Here is a 10,882-nt window from a genome sequence, read left to right as displayed (position 1 = left end):
CCCCCCACCCACCCAATCCCCCACCCCAAAAAAAATTAAGTTTGTTTTTAAAAAATATTTTCAATTTCAAAAATTATTTTCTACTCTAGTAAAAATAAAAGATATTTCTCAGAAATATTTTTAATTCATAAATCAAACACTAAAAATCTTTTCCGGAAAATATTTTCTACTCATCAACCAAACATGAGAAAACAAGTAAAAAATCTACTTGTTTTCCAGGAAAACATTTTCTTGGAAAACATTTTCCTTCATACCAAACACACCCTATGAGATAATCACAATCAAATATGTGCCTAGATACCTCAGCTTCGTATTTGAGCACCCCAACAAGTTCGTAGGGCATTTTGGTGAAATTTGCTTATTTGATTTTTATCTTGATAGGTTTGTGCAGTTAACCAGATAATGGTAGGCACCTGGTTTTTATGAACTTTGAGGTTGCAAGCTTTGGTGTCGCAATCGAGAAAACGTGATGGGGTTGTGTTTGCATCAGGGTTGTTGTTGGATTGTGTAGAGGAGAATGCTAGGCAGAGCATTCTGATTATGAGGGGTGAGGTCTGCGTTTGGAAAGGGAATAGAACAGGGGATTTGTGGGGTCTGCGATAATGTAAAAAATCAACAAACTCTCTACCTTCGTAAGGTAGGGGTAAGTCTGTCTACACACCATACACACCATTTTAGCCAGACTCCACTTGTTGAATTTATTACACTGAATTTGTTATCGTTGTTATTGTTACAAGAAAAGTCCCGAGGAAAGAATCTATCTAACTGACAATCCTATTTATAATTAACTATGTAATGTGCTTGTGCTTTGCATAGTCATAAATAATTGAATTAAACTAAGGAATAATCCTTTACTAATATCTGAATATTAAAAATATCAAAGACATAGGCACTTCAAAAAACTAATATTAAGAGTATTCTAATATGAACTAGAATACTCTACTTTTTCACAGTAACTTTATCTCGTTACATACCTTTCTTGTAGATTTATCATTCAAACCGTAGACGTGTGACATTATATAAAGACATAAGATGATACAATTTATCCAAACATTATATTCATTAAAATAAAACATTACCATAAAATACATTACAATACATTATGAAACAATACATAACAATCATCCAAATAGACATTGTAATACATCAAAAATAGAACCGTTAAGAACATGTTTCCAGAAAACCCAAATCTTACTGATAGAACAAACTTAAAGTGATTTCTTTCAAGAAATTCATCAAAACACCTAGGGCACAAATAGTTTTAACTAACAAAACTAAATTATTGTCTGGAAACATGTAAAACCAATGTTGGGATATTCAAATTCTACCACTATCATCTCTGCGGCCTCTCCCTCATTCATTGCTGCCATCGTTTGCACCATTACTAAGTCTGTCGTTGTCGCCAACTAGACCTCCCACAATTTGTTGAACCTTGTGATGCCAACACCAATTTATGTTGTTTAGGAAATATTCTCACTTGTTATTTTTTCTTTGGTGTGAATAATATTCTTATTTGGTCCTTTGTTCCAGGCTCTCCCTCCAAGATTGAAAATTCTATTTTATTTTCGGGAAGGAATATTCTAAAATTCCAACATCCTTTCATATAAAATTATTAATATTGTAAGAATACATAAAATATATATATATAATTTCCAATAAAAAAATATAGTGCAACTACAAAATTAGTCGTCAAATAGCTTATATTCGGGATGTTGAGGTTGAGTCTCCATCTATTGAGTCTATTCCTGTGGTGTCAGAATTTAGAGAAGTGTTTCCTACGGATTTGCCTGGTATGCCTCCGGATAGAGATATAGATTTCTGCATTGATTTGGAACCTGGTACCTGCCCCATTTCTATCCATCAATATCGCATGGCTCCGGCATAATTAAGAGATAATAAGGCTCAAATCCAAGAACTTCTTGATAAAGGATTTATTTGTCCTAGTTCTTCCCCATGGGGTGCTTCAGTTTTGTTTGTTAAGAAAAATGATGGTAGTATGAGGATGTGCATAGATTACCGACAATTGAATAAGGTCACCATTCGAAACAAGTACCCATTTCCTCTAATAGATGATATGTTTGACCAATTGGAAGGTGCATTAGTTTTCTCTAAGATTGATCTAAGGTCTGTTTACCATCAATTAAAGATTAGGCCTGAGAATGTGCCTAAGATGGCGTTTAGAACTCGCTATGGGCACTACGAGTTTCTAGTTATGTTGTTTGGGTTGACTAATGCGTCTGCAACTTTTTTGAGTTTAATGAACGGTGTGTTCAAGCCATTTCATTATTCATTTGTCATAGTATTTATTGATGATATTTTGGTCTATTCGAAAAGTGAGGAAGATTATGTCGTCCATCTTCGTATTGTTCTCGGTGTTCTTGGGAAACAAAGGTTGTATGTGAAATTTTCTAAGTGTAAATTTTCGCTAACTTCGGTTGCATTTTTGGGGCATGTAGTTTTGAAAGAATGGGTAATGGTAGATCCCCAAAAGATTGAGGCGATTAAGAATTGGGTTCAGCCTAGCTCTGTGATGGAAGTTAGAAGTTTTGTGGGGCTTGCTAGCTATTATCATCGATTTGTGAAGAACTTTGCTTCTATTGCCACTCACTTGAAAAATTTGACCAAAAACGAGATACCATTTAAATGTACAAAAAAATGTCAGGAGATCTTCCAAAAGCTCAAGACTCTTTTGACCAACACACCTATTGTAGAATTACCGGTTGAAGGTAAAGATTCTATTGTTTATTGTGATGTTTGACATTCTGGTTTGGACGATTGATGAGTCCACAAATTGGACTCATTTACGTCTTTATTTTAATAGAAATAGTGTCCTCAAATGCTTATTTATTCTAAATGTCTAATGAAAATACTTAAGTTTCAGGTATTTGAAGTTTTAGTGGAAGCATGGACACTTAGGCGCAAAAAGGAACAAAAGGGCTGAAAAGAATGGAGAAGCTGAAGCCTAAGCATCGCCAAGCACGCTTAGCGATTCGCTGAAGAGATGCACCCTTTGTTCCAGTACGCGAAGCCCTGAAGGAGCAGGATCAAAAAGGCAATGAAAGGAGCAGTCGGCGTTTCGCCGAATAGTTTCGCGAAGCAGTACTATATCGCCCAATGACACAGAGCACGACAATGATGAAGGCTAGTGCAAGAAGGTGATGAACTACACGAAATAGAGAATCGCCGAGTTAATCAGCGATTCCGACTAGCCTCGCTGAGGGATCCATCATCACTATTTTCGAAAGTCTATAAATACTAAAATCTTTAGTAATTTTAGAGGGGAGTTGAACCATTATTTGAATTTTCACAATAGAATATTACTTTTTGCTCTAAGCTTGAAAGGGTTTAGGAGACTTGAAGGAAAATAGGGTTTTCATCTTCAAGATTTGGAGTTGGGTTTCTTGGATTCTTCATTCTTGGCCTGTAACAAGATTTAAATATTCATACCTATTTGAATGCAAGCTCATTTAGGTATAAATTTCTATCTCTTGTTCATGTCTAGCTAAAACCCCGATTCTTGGGGTGTGATTTAGCAAATAGGTGTTGTTATTATTGTTGGGTCATGTTTGCTGATAGGTTAGATGTATTTTAATGGTGATTTTACCTAGTGATTGTGGTTTAATTTAATGGGTTTGTAGTTGCAAATGCAAAACCACCCATGTATTTTTGGCTTGCTCGAGAGAGAGGTCGCGAAACCAAGACCGCTAGACCGATGGCCTAAGGAGTGGGTCGACATGATGCTCAGCCCGAGAGGGTGAGCGCTAGTCCCATATCCTAACACTCAGCTCGAGAGAGTGAGTGGGTTAAGGCATAGGCTAGCCGTCATGCGGCAAATGGGGGTCCGAGAGGAACCCATTTGAAACGGGGTAAGTTGCCCGAGAGGGAACTTATTTCCATCTAAAGCTTAGCCTAGTCACTATTAGCTTGCAAATTTCCTATCGAAAACATGTACTCAATGATTGATATCAATTTATACTGCGATCACACCCCAAGGACTTCTCCCCATACTTGCTCTCCCCTTAAATTTTGTTTTTTTTATTACACTTGTGACAAACCTCCATTTGATATTTGACACTTTTGTGTCACCCCCTTTAATTTACTATGGTTTTACTCATTAATATATTTAGCTATGACTAATTAGAACTAAATTTCATTTTTCTATTAATTCTCAAAACCACTCCATTGGGACACGACCCCAACCCTTGGTTGGGTTACTATAATATCAATGATCATAGACACGTGTACCGTAGGTTAGTGTCGTTGGTCACGATAAGCATCAAAATGGCGCCGCTGCCGGGGAGTGGTGTTATTTGAGAGTTTTTAGTTTAATAGAGTTTCTGTTCTTATTAGTGGTAGTTTACTAATTTTATTTTTAGTTTTGTTCTATTGATTTTGTAAACATTTCAGAAAGCATGAGTGTTAACGGTAGTAACGGGAGCTAGGTGGGCCATCAGGATGACATCGGCAACCTCAACGATGTCCAAGAGCTCAACATCAATGATCCACATCTCATGGAAGGTGTTGGAGCGATCCGTCTACCTCCAGCAGAGGGAAATGAGGTGTTCCACATAACAAGCACCATGTTGCAACTTTTACAACTAAAGGGACTCTTCAGTGGATTAGCTCATGAGGACCCACGTGAGTATCTTCGAAACTTTGTAGATCTGTGTGGACCTTTCTCGTTCAAGAACATCTCTTAGGAATCAGTTCGATTAAGACTATTCCCTTTCTCATTGATGGGGGAGGCGTTAAAGTGGCTAGCTCAGTTGCCACGTAACTCGATCACTTAGTGGGAGGAGTTGGTCACGGCATTTAATGTGCGATTTTTCCCTCCCTTGAAAATGATGACTATTCGAGAGAGCATCCAAAGCTTTAAGCGTCTGAATGGAGAGCCTCTACACGAAACTTGGCTCCAGTTTAAAAAACTGGTGCTACAATGCCCAACCCATGGTCTACCTGATACTATGCTCCTTCAATACTTCTACCGGAGTCTAGACTCGGTAAATAAAGGTGTAGCTGACCAACTCTCTCCTTGGAGTCTTAATGCAACAATCATATGCAGTAGCAGCTCAACTTCTCGATGGCATGACAACCATCAACAGGGCGTGGTACACCCGCGAAGACCAGGTCTCACCGCTCATATTTCAGCTATCTAAGGAGTAGGTTGAAAAAGACAATGAGAGAGACCAAAATATGGCAAAGATCATGATGCAACTTGACATTTTATCAAAAAATGTCATGGGGGCTGGTGCCTGTGGTGTCGATGATGTGGGAGTCGGGGGTGCGAATCCTGAGGAAATGAAATTCGAAGCCATGTATGACGAGAAAGTAAATTTTCTAGCTATCCAAGGCAGGGGCTATCGTTAAAACTACCCAAGTCAAGGTGGTAACCAATGATGGGTTAGAGACGACGGCTGGAAAGATCGAGATCGTGAATGGAGGGACTTTTAGTTTTGTTTAGATTGATTGTGTAAACATTTCAGAAAGTATGAGTGTTAACGGTAGTAACGAGAGCCCGGTGGGCCATCAGGACGACATCGGCAACCTCAACGATGTTCAAGAGCCCAACATCAATGATCCACATCTCATGGGAGGTGTTGGGGCCATCCCTCTACCTCCAGCAGAGGGAAATGCGGTGTTCCACATAACGAGCACCATGTTGCAACTCTTACAACTAAAGGGACTTTTCAGTGGATTAGCACATGAAGACCCACATGAGCATCTTCAAAACTTCGTAGATGTGTGTGACCCATTCTCGTTCCGAAACATCTCGCAGGAGTCTGTTTGATTAAGGCTATTCTCTTTCTCATTGATGGGGGAGGCGTGCAAGTGGCTAGCTGAGTTACCACATAACTTGATCACTTCGTGGGAGGATTTGGTCACCGCATTCAACGTACGATTTTTACCTCCCTCGAAGATGATGACTATTAGAGATAGCATCCAAAGCTCCAAGCGTTTGAATGGAGAGCCTCTGCATGAAATGTGGCTCCGGATTAAAAAATTGGTGTTATAATGCCCAACCCATGGTCTACCTGATAATGTGCTTCTTCAATACTTTTATCGAAGTCTCGACTCGGTAAACAAAGGTGTAGCTGACCAACTCTCACCCGGAGGATTGATGCAGCAACCATATGCAGTAATAGCTCAATTTATCGATGGCATGACAACCATCAACAGGGCTTGGTACACCCGCGAAGACCAGGTCTCACCGGTCAACTTTCAGTTATCCAAGGAACAGGTTGAGAAATATAATGAGAGAGACCAAAACATGGCCAAGATCATGATGGAACTTGACATTTTATCCAAGAATGTCATGGGGGTTGGAGCCCGTAGTGTCAATGTTGTGGGAATTGGGGGTGCGAATCCTGAGGAGATGAAGTTTGAAACCATGTATGAAGAGGAAGTTAATTTTCTAGCTAACCAAGGTGGAGGCTACCGCTCAAACTACACAAGACAGGGTGGTAATCAAGGATGGGTTAGAGATGAAGGCTAGAAGGATCGAGATCGTGAATGGAGGGACCGTAATCCAAATTGGAAGGATGGGGAGAAGGATAGATATGTGCCTCCCCACGAGCGGCAGAAGCCCAAGGATTCGGAAGGTCATAGGTCTGAGGATATGCTCTCGCGTATTCTAAACAAAGTTGAAGGGTCAGACAAAATTCTAAAAGGTATGAAAGAAGACGTATCTACCCTTAGCCAGACTTTCACCTCTCATTCAGTTTCAATCAAACAGTTAGAGACCCAAATGGGTCATATCTCGCCTCATCTCAATCCTAGACAACAAAGGGGTTTGCCTAGTGATACTATGGCTAACCCCAAGAGTGAGGTCTGAAAGTTAACTTGCGTCGTGCAGCGACGTTAACTAAGGCGCTGTTTGGGAGGCAACCCAAAACCATTTACTTACCTTTTGTTACCTTGATAAAATAATAGTGTGATGTTTGTACAGATTGAGTAAGGAAAGTGCTTGAAAAGATGCATGGGCGTGAGTAACAGTTCAGTTTGGCGGGTCGCTGACAAGTTTGGCGTATCGATCATTCCCACTATTTGATGCAATACAGCTTAAAGTTTGAGTCTGGACAACTCGGCGGAGTATGAACTTTGTCGGCGTATTGCCAATCCAATTGGCGATCTTGATAATTATCGCCGATGCAATGCTTACCTGAACTGAAAACTCTGATATATTCGGCGAGGAAATTAGAAATTCGGCATTTCACCGAGTGATTGAGAAAGATAGACTAACATCGTTGAATGAGCAAAAACAGGACGGTCACAAGCCGCATGTTTAAAAGTTCCATTTCATTCACTTTCTTTCACTTAGTCCTTTTTCACAAAGTCACACTCGCACTTTAGTAGTTATATCTCTTGCACTTTTTAGATTATTTTAAGTATCAAATTGTGCGCGGATTTAGATCACATTGCTGCCTAGCACATCAGTGCAATCTAATTCAGCACCAAACGTTAGTAATCGAACCCCTCAGTTGTTTAATGAAAACGTGTACTCATCTGCATAATGATTGATAGTGTAAAGTCGCTGCTGAGTCTCTGAGTTGATAGATTTGCGTTGCATTATCGATTATTAACTGGTAGTATTTACGAGATCGGTGAAATTCCACTAGGTTATACTTTGGAGTTAAATCATTTTGCAATGGGATTACTAGAATTGTATTGGGTCTTCATTAAATTGGTGTTGTATAATCTTGCATCACGTTATCTGGGGTTGCGGGGTGAAATTTGAAAGGCTGGGTCAAAAATAGACACGTTGAGCTGAGCGGCGAGGTGAACAAATTCCACCGTACAGCTCAGTGGTTTGCCTAATGCCCCCATTTCGGCTTTAACTAACTACTTTATGTATTCATTAATATGTGACTTTCGGTGAGCAGTTTAATTCGCAAAATGCACTCGGCGACTCACCAAAAGATCCCTTGTTCGCCCTTTGTCTGCGCCCTTGTATAAATTGTGCATCATTTTCAACGGCTAGCCTGACAGGAGAAGCACTTCACCAACTAGCTTGGCTAAGTGATTCCACCCTCAGAAACACTCGTTTACCTCTATTTCAATTACTATCTAACTTATCTTCGAAGCCTTTGCAGAAATGGCTAGACCAAAAGTCGCAGGGAGAAATGATCCACCCAGGTACATAAGAGCACGAGAGTTTTAAAATGATGAAAAAAAAGTGGAGCTAGCCATACAAATAAAATATACCAATGAAGCCAGAGCAAAGAGACGAATACCCATCGACCCCAATGCCTACATGGGCTAGAAGTTTTGTTAATGCAATACGGGCCTTCGGAGCAGCTCAGGAGATAGATCAGATGATTGCAGCTAATCTTGCTACAGAGGCCAAGGCAGAGGCAAATAATACTCCGAGCATTGATGCCTAGACAGATGAAGCGACCTATTAGCCAGGATCCCCTCTTTACCTCCCTCTCTGTCTTATTATATTTTCCAGCTTGGATTCCGTATTACCAGCATTTGAGGACAAATTGCTTTTTATTTGTGGTGGGGTGAGGCCCACACTTTTGTGTGTTGTTTATGATTCGTGTTTTGAATACATTTGGGTTGTCTGTTTATAATTGTGTTAATAACTGCTTTTTTGTGGATGTTTGAGCTCATGGCTCCGTTTACTTTTAATTGCAAAATGACTTTGACCCTTCCGAAAAAATTTAAATTTTTCACACATTTTTGCCACCCCTCGTGAGTTGAATGTGGCTGTTCTTTTGCAAGAATTTAAGTCTCAATTTCGATCAATACCGATGACTTGAATAGTGCTCTCAATTGAACGAACATGAATGTATGCCTACGATGAGGCCAAATGAAGCTGCGTAGACAATATTCTTTGCATCTCATTGTGATTAGCCATTTATCAAATTGATTATCTTGTTATGACCATTGCACACTAGCAAAAGTGTGCAGTCTTGCTTAACTTAAGTGTCGATGCCTTATGTGATTAACTTGCTTTGAACCATGCATGTATAAACCTAGAATTTGCCCTATTAGTCTGATTGATTTAGATTGGTGTCCTCTTGAAATGATCTTAGGCAACTTTAAAGAGTGTGAGCCAAATTTGACATATACCTCTTTTATGGCCTACCCGTAAGTGTGTGAAATTCTTTTGAACACCCTTTGAGCCTTACTTTTCTTTGGAAGAAACTTGATGAACCCTAGACCTTACTTGACCCACTACCTACAATCCTCTTAATTTGTGATTTAGTGAATAGCCAACTTAGGCCAAAAGCCTAAGTTGGGGGTGTGGTAAAAAGGAAAAGGAGAAGTCAAGAAGTGCAAGAAAAAGTCCCCCCTAACCCATGGGATTGCATAAGTGGAAACCCCTTCAATTAAAAAAAAAAAAAGTTGTGGAATAAGGTACGAAGGAAATCGGGTTTCCAAGCAATCCATGAAGGTTAAAAACAGGTGACTTAGAAGCATTAGAAAAAGAATTGATAAAGGAAGAGAAGGGAATGCCTTGAGAATACCACATCCCACGAGGAAAGAGCCACTGATCCTAAATGACCGTACCTTTGCACTCATCCCCATTACAAGCCTTAGAAAGATCTTTTTGATCTTGAGTAAATCGAATCGAAAGTCGATTAGAAAATAAGGGCAAACCTATGGGTGAAAACATGCATTGTGTCCCTCTGTTTTAGTGTGAGCGTTACATCTGATTCCCGATCTTGAATTAATTAACCTCTGTGTGTGAATATGGAATCATTCTTCATGTGAGGGCATTTAGATACTTTTTGTCAAGCTTGAACTTTCACAAGTAGCAAGTATTGCGAGCATGAGAATCTTTGGTAATGGTGTGTCACAACTTGAATCTTTGAGTACACAATTGATCCTTGCATAAGTAAATTGAGTCTTGTTGTGTGCACTCATGATTGAGTCTTGTGCAGCACTGTTTGAGACACCCTTTTTGAAAGGCTGAACTTGAGTTTGCTTGAGGACAAGAAAAAGTTTAAGTTGGGGTGTTGATGACTCCACAAATTGGACTCATTTAGGGCTTTATTTTTATAAGAATAGTGTCCTCGAATGCTTATTTTGTCTCAATATCTGATGAAAACTCTTAAGTTTCAGTTATTTGAAGTTTTAGTGAAAGCATGGACACTTAGGTGCAAAAAGGAACAAAAAGGACTAAAAAGAACGAAGAAGCTGAAGCCCGAGTATCGCCAAGCACGTTTGGCGATTCGCCGACGGGATTTACTCCGCCCTTTGTTCTAGTACGCGAAGCCCTAAAGGAGAAGGGTAAAAAAGGCGATGAAAGGAGCAGTCGGCGCTTCGCCAAATAGTTCCGCGAAGCAGTACTATACCGCCCAATGGTCGAGAACGTGAAGATGCTGAAGGCAAGCACGAAACGGCGATGAGACAGATGAAGGGCGAGTCACCGAAGTCATTCCGCCAGCGCTATTTTCTGAAGTCTATAAATACTAAACTTGTTATTAATTTTAAGGGAGTCGAACATTTATTTTAATTTTCAGAATAGAATAGTACTTTTTGGATATTTTTCTCTCCAGTTTGGAGAGTGTTTTTGGGAGACTTGAAGAAAGAAGAATTTCATCTTCCCCAAGTTGGAAGTTGGTCTTCTCCATTCTTCTTCCTTTGCTTAAATCAAGGTTTAATTTCTTATACCCATTTTATTTTACTATCATTTTAGGTGTATTTTGTTATTTCTTGATGTGTGGCTAAAAACCTCCATTTTTAGGGTGTGATTTAACAAATACGTGTTGATATTATTGTTGGGTCGTGCTTGATGATAGGTTAGATGTATTTTAATGGTGATTTCACCTAGTGGGTGTGGTTTAATTTAATGGGTTTGTAGTTGCAAATACAAAACCACCCATGTGCTTTTGGCTTGCCCGAAAGGGAGGTCGCGAAACCAAGACCGCTA

Source organism: Solanum tuberosum, unplaced genomic scaffold (assembly GCF_000226075.1).
Source record: "Solanum tuberosum cultivar DM 1-3 516 R44 unplaced genomic scaffold, SolTub_3.0 scf00024, whole genome shotgun sequence".
NCBI lineage: Eukaryota > Viridiplantae > Streptophyta > Magnoliopsida > Solanales > Solanaceae > Solanum > Solanum tuberosum.
This window is presented reverse-complemented; position numbering follows the sequence as displayed.